Raw genomic sequence first — 16,489 nt, forward strand, 5'->3', positions numbered from 1 at the left:
TCTCCCCATAGCTATAGTCTTGCCCCTTCCCCTCCCCCACCCTTTGCAATAATCCTTCTGAATAAAGTTCTCCTTAATAAGTCTGGATTTGTTTTCTTATTTAGCAAACAGGCTTCCGTTAGAATCCTAGGCCAAAAACTCTTAAACCTTCAACAAGCCACAACTTCTAGGCTCTGTTCTTTCATGTGTAAAACGGGGATAATATATAACCTTTACCTTGTAGGACCTTTGTGACGACTAAAGATGGGAAACCATGAAAATAGGATAGTCAATAAATAGTAGTCAATAGAATTATATCAGAGTCACGGCCTTACGTGTCAGATTAGGTTTATACCCATTATTGTCTCTTCCACACCTGTCCAATGCTTGGCACTTGGCTCAGTAAAGAATTTAGAATGAATACCTTTACCCCACTGATAGTGGGCAGGGTGGAGTTTGAGAATAATACCTGGTTTAGAAAGAGCAGGTTGGTCACTGTGGACTTTCATCCGGCCTTTACGTATTAAAAAGGCCCGTCTCTCCACACCTGCCTCCCTAACGGTCCCTGTGATACATTTGATGCTGCCTCTCCTGGAAAACGGAAATGATAATTCCTGTCATCCTCTGAAATCACTAGCGGGAAGGAGGAGCACTTTTTTAACATCCTGAGGGGCATATACACATTCCCACATGTGATAAGAGAAAGTCTCTCCAGCAGCTCTCACAAGGGGTCCTGGCCCACCTCCTGAGGCCCCGCCTTCCCCACGGCTCAAGTTCCTCCCACTCAGCTGCGTGCTAGGGGCTCCTTTACCCGGTTGGCTCGTGGCTCCGGGTGCGCATGTGCGCACTTCCCCCCCCCACACCCCCCACACCCTCGGCTGGAGGGGGCGGGGCCACATTGCGTCATCGGGGCGCGCGCGGCGGACAGCGCTGTGGTTGCCGGAAGTTGGGCGGCGGTAAGTGAGCCGCGTTGGTGAGGGAGGAGTGGGGTCCTGCGCGGTCCGTTTTGGAGCCCTGGGGAGAAGGGGCGAGCTCGGCGGTGAGGGCGAGGGTCACGGCGGGTCTGAGGATCCTGGTCCTCCCTCCTCGAGGGAGTCACTAACTCCGGCTCTCGCCTGCTGTCTCCGGTCACGTCCCCTCAGACTGGTTCAGCGCGGGGTCTTCTGACTAGGAAGCTCCTGCTGATTAACGAATTCCTCCTGTCCCCTGGCAGCAAGTGCTCCGAATCTCCAGTGTTGGAACGCGGGAGACAGGCCGCCTGGGCTCTCCTCCTGGCTTTGCCGGTTTTGCTGTGTGACTGGCGCGTCTTTTCTGGCCAGCTCCTCTCTGCTTATGTGACATGATTTTGAAACCCTTTAAGGAGTTGAATACAGGGCTCTCATTCAACCACAGGGTCCTTTTTCTGTTCCCAGCCAGCTTCTCATAATAGAGAATAAGCGTAAACACTAATTGAGCTTCTGCTGTTTGCCTGGCTCTGCTCTGCAAGCTGGGAATACCAGAGTAAGCAAGGTACACATCCCTGTCTTCAAGGAGTTAATTTTTTTTTTTTTTTAAGTCAAGGAGATAGAACAGCAGCACTATAGAATGAAACTATTGTGGAAGTTTGCTGGAGGAGGACTTAGGGTGCTTGTAAGTCAGGCCGAGGCATCAGTAGGCTTCTGTGAGGAGGTGTTGCTTTATCCAAGTCCTAAAGGATGAGCAGGTTTAGTCAGGTGAAGAGGGCTGGGAGCTGGGACCATATCGCAGACATTGGGAGTGGCATAAACAGAAGCCTATACAATGAATGACCTGCAAGTAGTTCACCCAAGTTGGAGTGTCCAGTTGTAAGAGAGGTGATTCTGGAAAGCCAGATCATGAAGGGTCTTGTGGGCGATAGCATGTGAGGAACACAGGCTTTGGAAGCTGTGATACTTGTATGCCATTTCTGGCTTTGCCACTGAGCTAGTTTCGTGACCTTGGGCAAGTCACTTCCTTTCTTAGCTTCCGTTTCCTCATCTATAAAAAGGACAAGCAGGGAGTTTCCTGGTGGCGTAGCGGTTAGGATTATGAGCTTTCACTGCCGTGGCCCGGGTTCAATCCCTGGTCAGGAAACAGATCCCACAAGCCGTGTGGTGTTGCAAAAAACACAACACAACAAAACAAAACCCCAAAACGAAACAACAGCAACAAAAAATAAAAAACAAAACAACAACAAAATAAGGGCAAACATTAACCTACCTCCTAGGGTTGCTGTGAGAAGCAAATGAGATGATGTGTTACTCATGTGGCACTAGTAGATAGTAAACAATAAGCTGTAGCAGTTACTATTTGCCATGTTAAGAAGCTTTATTTGAAAATGTGGCTGTGAAGAGTGGAGTCCTGTGGAGTTTTACACAGGGGTGTGACATGGTCTCATCTGTTTCAAATTACCCAGGCAGTGATGTGCTGATCACACATTACACTGGGTGGGGAAGGACCCACAGGGAGACCAGTCCGGCACTTTTGCCATGGTCCAGGTGACAGAGGAGGGAGGCCAGAACCAAGGCAGCGGCTGTGGGGATGGAGAGGGGTGGGTGGATTTGAGAGACCAAAGAAGTGGGATTTGCTGGACTGGTAACTGATTGGATGATAACTCGAGAGTCAGGAGTCAGGATATTGGGGGTGGAGTGGGGAATGAATCCTCTTTGTGGAAATAAGTAATAAGTTCTTTGATCAGTGGTCCCTGATTGGTTATCCCTGACCTCAGAGATTTTATTTGGAAGTCGGAATGGCCTCTGTCCTCCACTTTTACCCATGGAAGTAAGATTCACTAATGCCTTCCTGCTGTCTATCTCCAGATCCTCCTGGCTTTCTCTAGTGTAAGTAAAGCCCCACTGTGTGTTCAAGGGAGAGTGAATAGGTGCTGCTCTGTTGCCAGGCAAACAACATGCATCTCCACGGTCTCGTTAGGCTGGGTGTCCACCTGGTCTCAGTCCAGTCACAGAATGGTCACCTCTGGGATTTTCACACCTTCTTCTTTCTGGTTACCATCCTTTGAACTTGTTCCTGTGTGTCGGTCTCTTTGTGAGTGTGTGGCATAGAAAGCAGGTCCTCTTTTCTCCAGGAGTCTGGCCATGCAGAGCAGGACTGTACTCTTCTTTCCATAACCCAAGGCCCCGTGTGACTCTTCTGGGCTTCATTGTAGACGCCTCACGCTCTTGACACTGTCACACTATCTGAGAGCCAGCCGGGCTCTGAGCACTGCCCACACGTCCCTCCTTGTCTCTCACGTCTTCATTCCTCTCCCGGCTTCCTACCTTGCCTTTGACTTCACTAAGTTGCAGCCATCAGTCAAGCCTCCTCAACTTCAGTCGTTACAAACTTTTCTCCAGCTGACCCTATTGCTTTGCCTTTTATTCTAATTCTGTGAAAAAATGGTGTTTGTTCTAAGGTTACTTCCTTTGCGTATGCTGAGATCCTGTCTCCTCCTTTTCCTCAGGACCTGGTTCCATCATTTGTCCCATTTCTTTCCTGTTTAACTTATCCCTCTAATTTAAATATCCTCTGTTCACTCTAATTTTCAAAAAAACAAAACACCCTCCCATTAACCTCTGCTGTACCCTGTCACACCTCTTTTTCCCACCCACTTTTCTTGGACAAGGTGCCAGCTCTACTTCCTGAAGTCATCATTCACTGAAATTCTACTTCTGCATCACCCCTCCCCCAAAACTGCTGTCCTCAAAGTCATCAGGCCTTGGTGTTGCCAGAACCCCTGAACTCTTTTCCTTCCTTATTTTTTGCGTTCTCAGCACGTCTGACATTGCCGATACTCCTTCACTTATAAAATCCACTCCTGCTTTGAACTCTCTCTCTGGCCGTTTCCCCTCAGTTTCCATTGTGGGCTCTTTGCCTCCTTTTGTCCTTTAAACGCTAGTTTTCTTCAAGGCCCTGCCTTCTACTCATTGCTCTTCTCAAGCACAGTGTGAGCTCTCATTTCTGTGCCAGTGACCACTGCTCTGGACCTTGAGTCCAGATCTCTCCTGAATGCCAGCCCTAAAACTCAGCGAGTCCGAAACTAAGCTCATCATCTCTCCAGACCTGTGATTCTCTCTCCATTCTTTACGCTCCCTCATTCACTTTCTGCATTTATTCATTCCAGTGAGTAAACATCATGAACCCTGGGAGCCATCTTGGACTTTTTCCTCTCATCCCATCCCTCCCTTCCTCCTTCCCAGCCTGGGCAGTCATCAGAGTTCTACAGGTTTCCTCCCTTGATATCTCCTGACATGTTTTCGCTTCCATTTCCTCCCCCACTGACTTAGTCAGGCCCTTCTCACTTCCTGCCTATATTCCTGCCCAGCCTCTGAGCTTGCCCTGCCTCAGCAGTCTGGCCCTAACTGGTGCTGGAGTGCCCTTTCTAAAATACAGACCTTTGCTAAAATACAAACCAGTAGCTTTTCATGGAAGACCTTTCATGATTTGGCATTCACCTGCTTTTCTGGTGTGGTTTCCAGCTACTCTGCCACACGAGCCTTTTCTTCTCGCCATACAGAACTCTTTGTGTCTTCTGAAACATATCATGCTATTTCCTTTGTTCATAGACTCAGTCACCAGCAGGTATATTTTGGGCACCTGTGAGGGGCTAGGACTGAGTCAGGTGCTGGGAAAGCAATGACGGATGGAGGACAATGAGAAACTGACACACTTCCTTTCTCAAAGAGCTTTTCTCCTAGTAGGGAAGACTGACGTTCATCAGTATATATAAAATAACTGCACATGTGATGTGAAGCGGGAGGTAATGGTGCTCTTTGTGGGTAGGATACGGGAGAACTGACCTAAGCAGGAGACGAGGGAGTCAGGGAAGGCTTCCCTCTACTGATGGTTGAGCTCAGATTTGATGGGAGAAGAGGCATTAAGTAGACGCTGGGCATGTGGATGGACAAGAACATTCTAAGCTTGTGCAGAGGCCATGGGGGTGTTTCTAGAATTGGAGACGTGGAACTGAGGCAGCTTCCTCCTTTTGCCTGGAGTGTCCCTACTCCCCACTGTAGGCTTCCTCACCCAGTGGGACTGGCTTGGGCTGGTGCTGCCGACCACTCCCCTCTCCCAACCATCCAAAGGACATTTGGAAGTGTGTGGAGCTGTTGTATTTTGTGACATGACCACGGGGCATTACTGCATTTAAGAGGGTACCAGGGGTGCTAGACATTCTGCAATGTGTGGGGCTAGCAGCAAATGAAAAAGAATTGTCCCACCCAACATGTCAAGTGGTGTCCCTGTTGAGAATCCACTGCCAGTTCTTTTCGAAATCTGGGCTCGAGGGTTTCCTCCTCCTCCCACAGCGCCCTGCCGAAACGCTTTCACCACACTTACTGTGCTCGTGTTACCCGCAGCTTTGCTCTGTTGTCATTCCTGGTCTGTCTTACCCTCAAAACCATTAGCTCCTTAAAGGCGGGGGTCATGGCTTCTTGCCACTGAGTCCTGAGATACAGCATAGGGACTAGTAGGTCATATAAATGTTTACTGAAGTAATAACGAAATGGAAACCCCAGTGTTTTTGGCATGTGCTTTGTTGATGGTATTACTTTTCCTTTTGAGTGCCTCCTGTGTGCCAGATACATGCATTTTCTAGTTGAATCCTGTCAATAATTCTGCACCACAGGTGGTGTCCCATCTTACAGATGAGGAAACAGGCTCAGAGAAGGAAAATGACTTGCCCAAGGTTGTGTGGCTTGAAGCAATAGAGGTGGGCTTTGAACCCAGGTCTCTCTGGCTCATGAAGCTACACCCTTCTGTCTACCATACCAACTCCAGCGTATCAGACTACATTGTTGTCCAGTTGTTTTTTTGGACTGAGATTTAAGACCCTAGATTTCCCTCTGTGAAAATTTTAATCTTGGTAAATAGACCTGTCATTCCAGGTGGTCAGAATCTTTTATTCTGAATTATGTTATCCGTTATAGTGCCTGTTCCTTCTTGCTTCATGTCCTGTGTAGAATTGATAAGCAAACCTGTATTGTTATCCAAGTCACTGGTAATATGGGGTTATAAGAATATCTTACTGAATGTATTTGTTTATGTGTCAGCTTCCCTGCTGTAACAAGGTTCAGCACGCATAAAATACTTGGTAAATATTGATGAATATTCATTCACGTAGATAAGTAAAATAAAAATACATTGGCTGTAGGCCCCGAGACTGAGCCAAAGACATCCCTGTTAGCTCCTTTCTTATTAACATCAGTTCATTACTTAAGCAACACCGTTTGAATAAGACTATTTTTACCAGTTTTAAATCCTTCTAATTATGTCAGTGTCCAGTTCTACATCTTCATCTTGTCTACTAGGCTATCTGAAGGAGACTTGTCAGAGACCTTGCTGAGGTCCACATAGTTTGTCTCCTTTGTCTATGGTTCTTCCATAATCAAGGCAGAAATGCAGTAACCTTGTTGTGACTTGTTCTTGGAGAAACCATAGTGGTCTTTCGTGAACACTCTGGGTTGCTGCATGCAGTTGTGCAGGTGGTACACTGCACAAGAGGCCAGATCTAAGAGGCCAGATCTTTTTTTTTTTATTGGAGTATAATTGCTTTACAGTGGTGTGTTAGTTTCTGCTCTATAACAAAGTGAATCAGTTATACATATACATATGTTCCCATATCTCTTCCCAAGAGGGTTCCATTTAGATCATAGGCGTCATGGGTGTGTTTTGTACTGACAGTTTTCTGGCAGGCAAGGGTAAAGATATCTTGAGCTAACTTAATCAATATATTAAACAACAATTTTCTCAGAAGAGGAGGTAAAATGTCTTGAGGAAGGTGTGTAATTTTCTTATTGCACAAAGATGCGATGTGAACCAGAATGGACTATATGACAGCTTTCCTGGGAACAGATTCTCTGTCCAGTGGGTTGTAGCATCCATCTATGTTCTCATCTTTGGAAATCAAATATTTTGAAAATCTGAAATCAAGTGTTTGCTTGGCCCAGTTTTTTAGCACCTCTCATTTTCCAGGACTCCTTAAAGATCACCAGAAATGAAAACCATAAAGACTGTTACTCAGAAGCAAACCTTCATACTTGAGCCAGCTTTTAGGAAACCATCATGGATTTTAGTTGTGGGTTGACCTAAGGTCTCCTTAGCAATTCAGGTGAATCCAGGTGGCTGTCCCTCATGTATAGAAGGGACCAAGGTGACACTGTTGGTTGGTGAACGTAGCACAGAGGACTCAAAAGTGGGCACAGTGTTCTCCATCTTCCTTGTATGATCTCCTCTCGCCTCCTGCCCATGTTATTCTCAGCTTTTACTCTCACTCTCTCATAGGCTTGCCACAGCCCACAATACTGGTATCCAGGGTATCCATGCTCAAAAACTGAGCCTGAACGAGACAGCAGATTGTATGTGAAGGTTGAAGTTATTATAGCAGAGGGAAAACAAAATAAAACAAAAGAAGAACAACTCCCAGAAGTAACTATTGAGAATGAAGGTTACCGTTTGAGCCTGTGGAGGCGATTGCCAGTTCCCTGGTTGACCTCCTGAAGAAGCAAATGACGTGGATCCTGTTGGGGCAGAGGTGGCCCACGGGGGTGAGGGAGACAACCAGTCCATAAGAGCAGTTATCCTGCCTGCTCATATCAGTTGTTACCACCTAATAGCACAGTCCCCACAAAAGCCATTTTGGGTGACTTGGTGTCTTGCAGAGGCATCAGTTTGGCTCAGGGACATCTTGACTCTAATGAAGTTTTTAAAAAGAATTGAGGCTTCTGTACCCAGCTGGTTCCCCTGTAGGAGTCCTGGGGTTTCATCTTCTGGTAAAGCCTACTTTTTCTTCTACGTTTGGAACTTTTCCCCCCTCCTTTTGGAAGGGAAGGCTTTTTAAACCTCCTTCTTTAGCAGCCTTGCAAATTATTTCCAAAACTCCTGAAGTTGCAAAAACATCATTGCCCTACAAAACGGGCATTGGCTCTGCATGCCAGAGGAGCCCTCTCCCCACTCCTGGCGATATCCACCGCCTTTTTACCCATCAGCAGCTAAGAACATATTCTGTTTGTCAGTGGGACTTGGGTCATGTGGTTTGGTGCTTATTTTAATGACTGCCAGAGCTCGCAGCCCCGCAGCTGGGAAAATGAGAACAGAAGTCTGCTCTGCGTGCTCCATTTTGGCCCAAAGATGGTACTTGAGGTCCAAATCGTGGTTATTCTGGCCCTTCTGCTAAGTGAATGGCCCCATGCAGCCTCAGAGAAGTTGAACACAGAGTGCTCCTGACGCCTTAGCACTTGCTCCTCTGGACTTCACCTGGATGACCTATAGCAGGAGGTCATCCTGCAGGTTTTAATTAAACCTCTGCTGTGTCTGCAGGGCTCCTGTGAGGGAGGGAAGACTTCTATGAGGCCTGCTTGAGGCAGAGGAAGTTTTCGTGATGAGCGTGGGGAAGGGCGACCACGTTCTCAGGCACTGTTGGCTGATGGGGGGGTGAGGGAGGGCGAGGTGACAGAGACTAAGAGCAGCTGCCGTGTGTTGACTGTTGACTAAGCCAGGCACCGGAACAGGTGTGTTACACACTTTCTCCTTTAGCCCTCCCAACAACCTCGTGGGTTCGGTATGATTATCCTCATCTTACAGAAGAGGAAATGGAGGCACAGGGGATGAAGTTACCTGCCCAAGGCTGCTCAGCCAGGGAGAGGTGGAGTCGGAACTCAAAGGTGGGTTTATCTGACTGAAGACCAGGCTCCCAATTACCTTAGCTTTTAGCATCTTTTCTCTGAACGGTTCGAAGCTCCTCTGCCCTCCCAAAGCAAGCAAACAAAACCCCAAGAATGCACATGGGAAAAATTATAGTGAGAGATGTTTTGGATAGTCGGGCTGGTCTGTTTCCCTCTTCTCCCCACCGGGGGTCTAGTGTCCCTAAAGGCAGGTTTGTTTGTTTTTTAATCTCTATGATTGTTGCTTATTTTCTACCAATTTTACTTCCTTTCCTAAAGTCCTATACTGGCTTGATATTTGCTGTGTCCAATCCTATAGGTGCCCGCAGAGGGAAAACGGTTGGGCAGACTCAGTCTAGGAAGCACTTACGCTCCAATTAATTTTATAAGCAGCAAAACCAAATGCTTTCATCTTCAGCATCTTTAATAACAAAATGCCAGAAAATTTATGGAAATGATATTTCATTTCCACTCCTTATTTAGAGCAACGAATTGCTTTTCCACAAAGCTAGATTTAAATAGGTCATCTGTTAACTGTTGAATGAGAAAGGAAGGTTCTTTGTGGGATGGGTATAGCCTGAATATGGGATCTTCTGGGTTTTTGTTTGGGTATAGCATACATGTAGTAAAGTATGCTCATCATAAATATGCGGCTCGTGGAGGTTTATATATGCGCACGGTTTGTAACCACTGCCCAGCTTGAGATATATGGAGTACTTCCAGCTCCCCTGGAGGCTTCCTCATGCCCCTTCCCAGTCAACAGCCCCACGCCACCCTGTCATTACTATTCTAACTTCTATCACACTGATTGGTTTTGCCTGTTGAATATAGAATAAGCTGTGTCTGTGCGGGCGTGTCTTCATATTTTATTTTATTACGTTTTCAGACTTACAGAAACCTTACAAGAATAAGTCAGAGACCTTCCATATACCCTTCTCCCGGGGACTGCATTCCAATTTTATCCTGGTAACATCTTTCATAGCAGAGAGTCAAAGCAGGATCACGAATTGCCCCCAGTTGTCATGTCTTTCTAATCCCAGGGACAGTTCCTTAGTCTTCCCCTGACTTTTAAGACCTTGACACTTTTGAAGTTTATAAGCCGGTCCCAGTCATTTTGTAGAATGTTTTTCAGTTTGGGTTTATCTTGTGTTTCCTCCTGACTAGACCCAGGTCCACTGTTTTCAGCCGAATACCATAGATGCCGGCATAAATCACAGCAACATCTTTTTTGACTCACCTCCTAGAGTAATGAAAATTAAAACAAAAATAAACGAATGGGACCTAATGAAACTTCAAAGCTTTTGCACAGCAAAGGAAGCCATAAACAAGATGAAAAGACAATCCTCAGAATGGGAGAAAATATTTGCAAACGAAGCAACTGACAAAGGATTAATCTCCAAAATATACAAGCAGCTCATACAGCTCAATATCAAAAAAAACAAACAACCCAATCAAAAATTGGGCAGAAGACCTAAATAGACATTTCTCCAAAGAAGGCATACAGATGGCCAACAAACACATGAAAAGATGCTCAACATCACTAATAGAGAAATGCAAGTCAAAACTACAATGAGGTATCACCTCACACTGGTCAGAATGGCCATCATCAAAAAATCTACAAACAAAAAATGCTGGAGAGGGTGTGGAAGAAAGGCAACCCTCATACAATGTTGGTGTGAATGTAAATTGATACAGCCACTATGGAAAACTGTATGGAGGTTCCTTGAAAAACTAAAAATAGAACTACCATATGACCCAACAATACCAGTACTGGGCATATACTCAGAGAAAACCATAATTCAAAAAACCACATGCACCCCAATATTTGTAACAGCATTGTTTACAATAGCCAGGTTGTGGAAGCAACGTAAATGTCCATCGACAGATGAGTGGATAAAGATGTGGTACATAATACAATGGAATATTACTCAGCCATAAAAAGGAATCAAATCGGGTCATTTGCAGAGACGTGGATGAACCTAGAGAGTGTCATACAGAGTGAAGTAAGTCAGAAAGAGAAAAGCAAATATCGTATAATAACACATCTGTGCGGAATCCAGAAAAATGATATAGATGATCTTATTTGCAAAGCAGAAATAGAGACGTAGACGTAGAGAACAAATGTATGGATACCAAGGGGGAAAGGGGTGGGGAGGGAGGAATTGGGAGACTGGGATTGACATATATACATTATTGATACTATGTATAAAATAGACAACTGATGGGAACATACTGTATAGCACTGGGAACTCTACCTAAATGGGAGGGAAGTCCAAAAGGGTAGGGATATCTGTATGTGTATGGCTGATTCATTTTGTTGTGCACTGGAGGCTAACACAACATTGTAAAGCAACCATACTCCAATAAAAATTAATTTTAAAAATTGATTTGTATGTGCATATTTCCTGTCATCTAAGATCTTAATCCTGAAAAAGTCATAGGTTTAGAGACCCTTTCTGTCACATGGCGTATCTCCATATGTTCTTCATGACGTTTTTACTCCAATCTCCATCTTACATGGTAATAAGGCTGGAGTTTGTCCTCCCAATCACAGAAGCCTGTGTTCTTTCTTTCTCTTGTTTCTCTTGGGGAAGGTACCCATAAAAAGTTTCCAGAATTCATCTTAGTAACATTTCAGAGCCACTCTGAAAGGGACTAGGATATGTCGAGAGGAATGTGAACCAGGGTCTGTGTTTATGGGATTTACAGTCCGGTTGATGGAGGCAGGCAGGTACGCAGAGTTGAAGGATACTCACTGTCCAGGTGGCCGGGGGGTGGAGGTGGTTAACTGTGGTTGACGGGAGGCGCAGGACAGGAGTAAAGAGTGAGCGGCAGCTCTGGGAAGGCTTTCTAGAGCAGGTCACCTCTGTGCTGGGATTTGGAGAGCGCCAGGCAGTCACGGGGGCCGGGGGCGCCTTTCAGACAGGGTTGCAGAGGCAAGACAGCAGGTGAGTTAGCGGAGCACAAAGCAGCTCGATGTTTCTGTGTATCAGGTCAGAGGTGAGGAGGGGCAGGTCCCCCAGGGCGGCACTAGAGAAGTTGGGAGGCAGTAGCAGGGGTCCAGGAGAAAGTGTGAAGGAAACCTCCAGGGGTGCGGTCATGCGCCTGCCTCGGAGGTGGGGTGCTGCGGCTGCGAGCTTTCGCACGTGATGAGCTTCGGGAAATGCCGAATGAGCTTCGTCTTGGCTTAGTGATGCTCACATCTGTGTGAGAGTTCTGTGGAGACCACATTCGCCGGTCCATCAAGACGGATTTGTGTCATAGATGGCAGACGTGGCCTCGGAATCCGGTCTTACAATCTGCTTCACCCTCAGCAGCCCTTGCAGATCTCTACTGCACTCTGAAAAGATTCTGCCAAAGAGGTCAGTCTCCCTAGAAACAAAATACATTATTGACACCTTCCAAGAATCAAAAAAACAGCAGGCTTCAAAGATCTTCTAGTCCAAGGTCGGCAAATATGGCCCTGCCCAAGGCCTTTTTTTGTGCAGTCCATGAGCTAAGAATGTCTTTTTTACTTTTTTTAAGAGTGAAAGAAAGAAGAAAATATGACAAACTGTTTTGGCCTACAGTGCCTAAAATATTTACTAGTTGGCCCTTTTCAGAAAAAGCTTGCCAACCACTGTTCTCATATGACTGCCTGATACCGTAATCCTCTCTGCAGTGTTACGTGGCAAATGATTGCCTAATATGTGCTTGAACACGTCCACTGATGGAAGATTCATCATCTCTTTGGTCAGTCTACTTCCTATTTGGACAGGCCATTAGTAGTTTTCAAACTCTGCTGAAATCTTGTCTCACTGTAGCATCCATTCTTTGGCCCTTTTTGGGAGAAGAAAGCTATTTCATGTCAACATTTACTGAACTAATCTATTCTAGGCACTGTGCTAAGTGCTGAACACAGATGAATAAGACAAGGTTCTTGCATCAGGGTTTCCCAGGTGTTATTTCTTGAAACCAAAGTGGTTGAGCTGGTCATCTTACATCTGTCATTCCCTCTCTTCTTGCCATTGGGTTAGGGCTTTTTTTTTTTTTCATTATTCTACTTATTTCTGTATTATTATTTCACATAGACAGTATAAAATTCAAAAGGCAAAAGGGTTATACAATGAAAATAAGACTCTCCACACCCCAGTCTCCTGACCCCAGAGCTTCTTTCCTGGGAGGCAACCACTGTTACACATTTCCTGTAGGGATTTGCTGGTAAAGACCAGCACTAACACAAGGGTTGGGTCCATTTCGACAGGAACTTCTGATAAGTAACATACAGTGGCGGGGTTTTTTGTTTTTTGTTTTTTTTTTTGAGCTCTTGCTTGTTTAAGTTGCCGAGCGTGACTTAGTTTTATTTCCATAAAAGCCTGGAATTTATAAGTTTGGGTGGTAGACGCAGCCCCAGAAGGTTTGTATTGCTTTACATCCGCCTGCTATTTCAGTTAAATCCTAACTGGATATTTTGGTTACTGCTGGGTTTCTTCTACTGCTGCGGTTCTTGTTCATTACAATTTCAAATCCTCAGAGCCTTTCCTCTTTCATGAGAAGTGACACAGTCCCGTCTTGTGTAACACTTGGGTTTCACATCCTGAATACAACGTTGAAGTGTGATAGAAATAATCTTTTAGTTTTCTAAGCTAAGCAGAGGCCTCAAGTTTCATCTGCACTGTTCAGGGTTATATGTGCAAGCCTTACTTTTCAGGACACAGGTAATGTTTGGATCTAGGTTAGTTACACATGGATGACTTTGCACCTGAGACTCACTTCCTCTTCCACCAAAATTCCTTTCTGATCATTACTTCTTAAGTCTTCCCTTCTAATTTAGGGAAGATGGCAATGTGACATAGATGTATGGGTTCCTAAGTGATACCTGTATGTTGAGTATCCTATTTAGATGTTTCCAGCAGATTCCTAACCACTTGTTGCTGCTGTTGCTTAAGAACTTTCCGTTGCCTTAACCAGTCAGGCAACACTTTAGCAGCTGGACACCAACCACATCCTCTTGTGAAATAGGCTCTTGGGTTCTGTTTGGAATTTCTCAAAGACCAAACGTGTCAGAAAATGAAGGATATGCCTCTTATGCAAATTTCTTTCTTGGCATGCCCGTCCATTCTTTTCTGTGGTACTCCTGAGTCACTTTTTCCTAGCTGCTGAATAGGAAAATGGAATAGAATTTTCTCTTTTGTCACTGGCACTGGTAAAATTCCATCTTGGTGACCTTAGCAGGTCATCAAAATGATGATGAGTTACTGTTGACTTTTAAGCCTAAGTTGTGAATGATTGAAGTGTGTAGGGGCCTGATGACCCGTCCCACGGAGGATTTCAGATGAGATCCCTTTGTACCACTGCCTGCTGCTCTGTTGGTTCTTATCTCTCTGAACCTCAGTTTCTTCTTCTGTGAAATTGGAGCTGTCTCCTCTTAGGGCTTCGGGGAGGAGAAAATTGAGGCGCACACCCCTGCTGCGGTACGTGCTCCTGGCCAATACTCATAGCTGCCACCTTCATCTCAGTGCCAGAGGACTGTTTATAGTTGAGCCTCTAGCATTTAGTGATTTATTGGAGGTGAGAGAGAGAAAAATTGAAGATGACTCTGAGGGTTCTTCGTGGCTGTATGGTGGCACTATCTAGTAAACTACGACATATAGGAACATGGGCCGAATTTTAGTGAAAGGTACGTTCAGTTTTGGATTTGTCAAACTCGAGGTATCTGTGAGAAATTCACATCCTGGCTTTGGAAGACACTTAAATATATGGTTGGAGGTTAGCACTAGAAATACAGTCCTGAGATTCATTGGCATATAGATGGAAATGGATGTGGAAAATGAATAATTTTGCTTTGGGGAAAGTTTGTAGACTAAGGAGAGGGCTGAGCATGGGAACTTTCAAAAACCAACAGTAGAAGGAAAATGCTAGCTGTGTTGTGGAGGAAGAGAGGAGAAAGCAGCAATGGAGGCCCGCTAAACCAAGCAGGAGGTTGTTAGGGTGTTCTAGACTGGCGTTTCTCAAAGTGTGGGCCCTGGGCCATCTGCATGAGGGTCTGTTTCTCCACTGGGCTCTGAAGCCACAGTACGTAGGATTCACAAACTTTCCTGGGGCCTATGAACCCAGGAGTGACGCAAAAAGATGAACATTTTGAGAGTGCAAAATTATAAAGATCCTTTCGAACAAAAGCCAGAAATTATTTAATATGGGACGAGGGTTCATTTAAATATGTTTGAAATGATTGAGAGGTGGAGACTCCAAAAGTAAGAGTGACAGTGGCCTGAAGGCTTGAAGACAGTGTCAAACTCGAATCAGAATCACCCTGGGGTCCTAGTCCCGGCCACCCTCACCGTCCTTTCTCCCCCGCCCCCCAGAAGGTGGAGACCAGACATCATTTTTTTTTTAATTAATTAATTTTATTTATTTATTTTTGGCTGTGTTGGGTCTTCATTGTTGCACATGGGCTTTCTCTAGTTGCAGCGAGCGGGGGCTACTCTTCATTGCGGTGCATGGCCTTCTCATTGCGGTGGCTTCTCTTGTTGCAGAACACGGGTTCTAGGCACATGGGCTTCAGTAGCTGTGGCTCATGGGCTCAGTAGTTGTGGCTCACGGGCTCAGTAGTTGTGGCTCGCGGCCCTAGAGTGCAGGCTCAGTAGTTGCGGCACATGGGCTTAGTTGCTCCGTGGTATGTGGGATCTTCCCAGACCAGGGCTTGAACCCATATCCCCCGTGTTGGCAGGCGGATTCTTAACCACTGCGCCACCAGGGAAGTCCCGCATCTTCATTTTTTAATAATCCCTCAAGGTGGTGAGAGTTTGAAAACACTCAGTTGGGCATTGTCTGGTGCGTGATGCCACAGATCCATACTGAGGCAGCAGAGGGTTTAAGGACAGCCATGTGCCCAGCCGCTTCGCAGAGCCTTTCGCCCGGCTCCTACCCACACTTGGCTCCTCTTTCTTGGTTTCGAGTGTGTTTATGTAGTGCTCACTTTGCATTTTACCGTGTCGTCACCATTGGACCAAAGCTCCTTGTCTCTAATTCCAATATCTAACAAGTTTAGAAAACTGAAAGGGGTTTAATAACCTTGGCACAAAACTCAAACAAAACCTCTCTGAGTAGATGTGAACTATTTTTTTTTTTTTTTGATTTATCCGTCTGTTGTGACTGTTCATACATTCTACTGCAGAAATATTCATCTGTCTTGCGGCAGTTGGACAGGATGGAAAGTGACCTCATCAACTTGTGCTTTTGGAACTGCGAAGCTCCTGTAGTGTTGTGCTTCTCCCCCTGGGGTCTGTGTACCCCTGAGAGTGTGCAGGCCATGTGGGGAGTTACAGTGTACACATGCCTGATTGCCAGGACAGTCAAATTTATTTGATGATTTGAGGGGGAGAATGAAATATTAAAAAATATATGGTAGCGTAAAATGCAAGTTTTCTGCATTTGAAAGACAAAACATGAGATTTCGAAGAAATTCTGGTACTGTGGTTAGGGTGGGGGAAACTTCTTCATCCTCCTCGGCTGGGGTGTTCAAGCACTGCCTCACTCAGAATCCAGACAGTTTGCATGGCTGTGATGCCAACTGGCTGGACTTCAGGTTTTGTGCTTGTAAAGTTCCCTAGGACAACGCGGGTTGGCAGAAACTTTTGAGACTATGACCGTGTCGAAGAAGGAATAACGCTAGTGCATCAGTCAGACCGACTTTAATGAGAAAGGGAGATGCACCAAAGTGAAGGCCAGGAAGTTCAGTTGTGTCGTAAGGAGACTAAACTTGGCAACGTAGCCAGATTCCTCAGGTTGATTTCCAAAGTTGTGTCTTCAGGCACCCCATCTACCTCTCGTTACTTTCTGTTTGTTTGTTTTGACTAAGCCCATGATTACAAATG

The 16,489-nt window shown here is 45.6% G+C and overlaps 1 protein-coding gene across 4 annotated transcripts in view; it reads left to right on the forward strand.

Moving 5' to 3' along the window:
* Positions 1 to 891: 891 nt before the first annotated feature.
* Positions 892 to 16,489, forward strand: part of ATG7 (autophagy related 7) — a 237,231-nt gene continuing 221,633 nt past the window's right edge. For 2 of the 4 annotated variants that reach the window (XM_029242467.1, XM_029242470.1), the window contains exon 1: positions 915 to 935. The gene's annotated coding sequence lies outside the window, so the exon portion shown is untranslated. Of the gene's footprint in view, positions 936 to 8,589; positions 8,634 to 16,489 lie in introns of those variants that run through there. The other 2 variants (XM_029242464.1, XM_029242465.1) reach the window with 2 other exon arrangements.

This window comes from Monodon monoceros, unplaced genomic scaffold, assembly GCF_005190385.1.
Source record: "Monodon monoceros isolate NGI ecotype Baffin Bay Population unplaced genomic scaffold, NGI_Narwhal_1 Super_Scaffold_3, whole genome shotgun sequence".
Lineage (NCBI taxonomy): Eukaryota > Metazoa > Chordata > Mammalia > Artiodactyla > Monodontidae > Monodon > Monodon monoceros.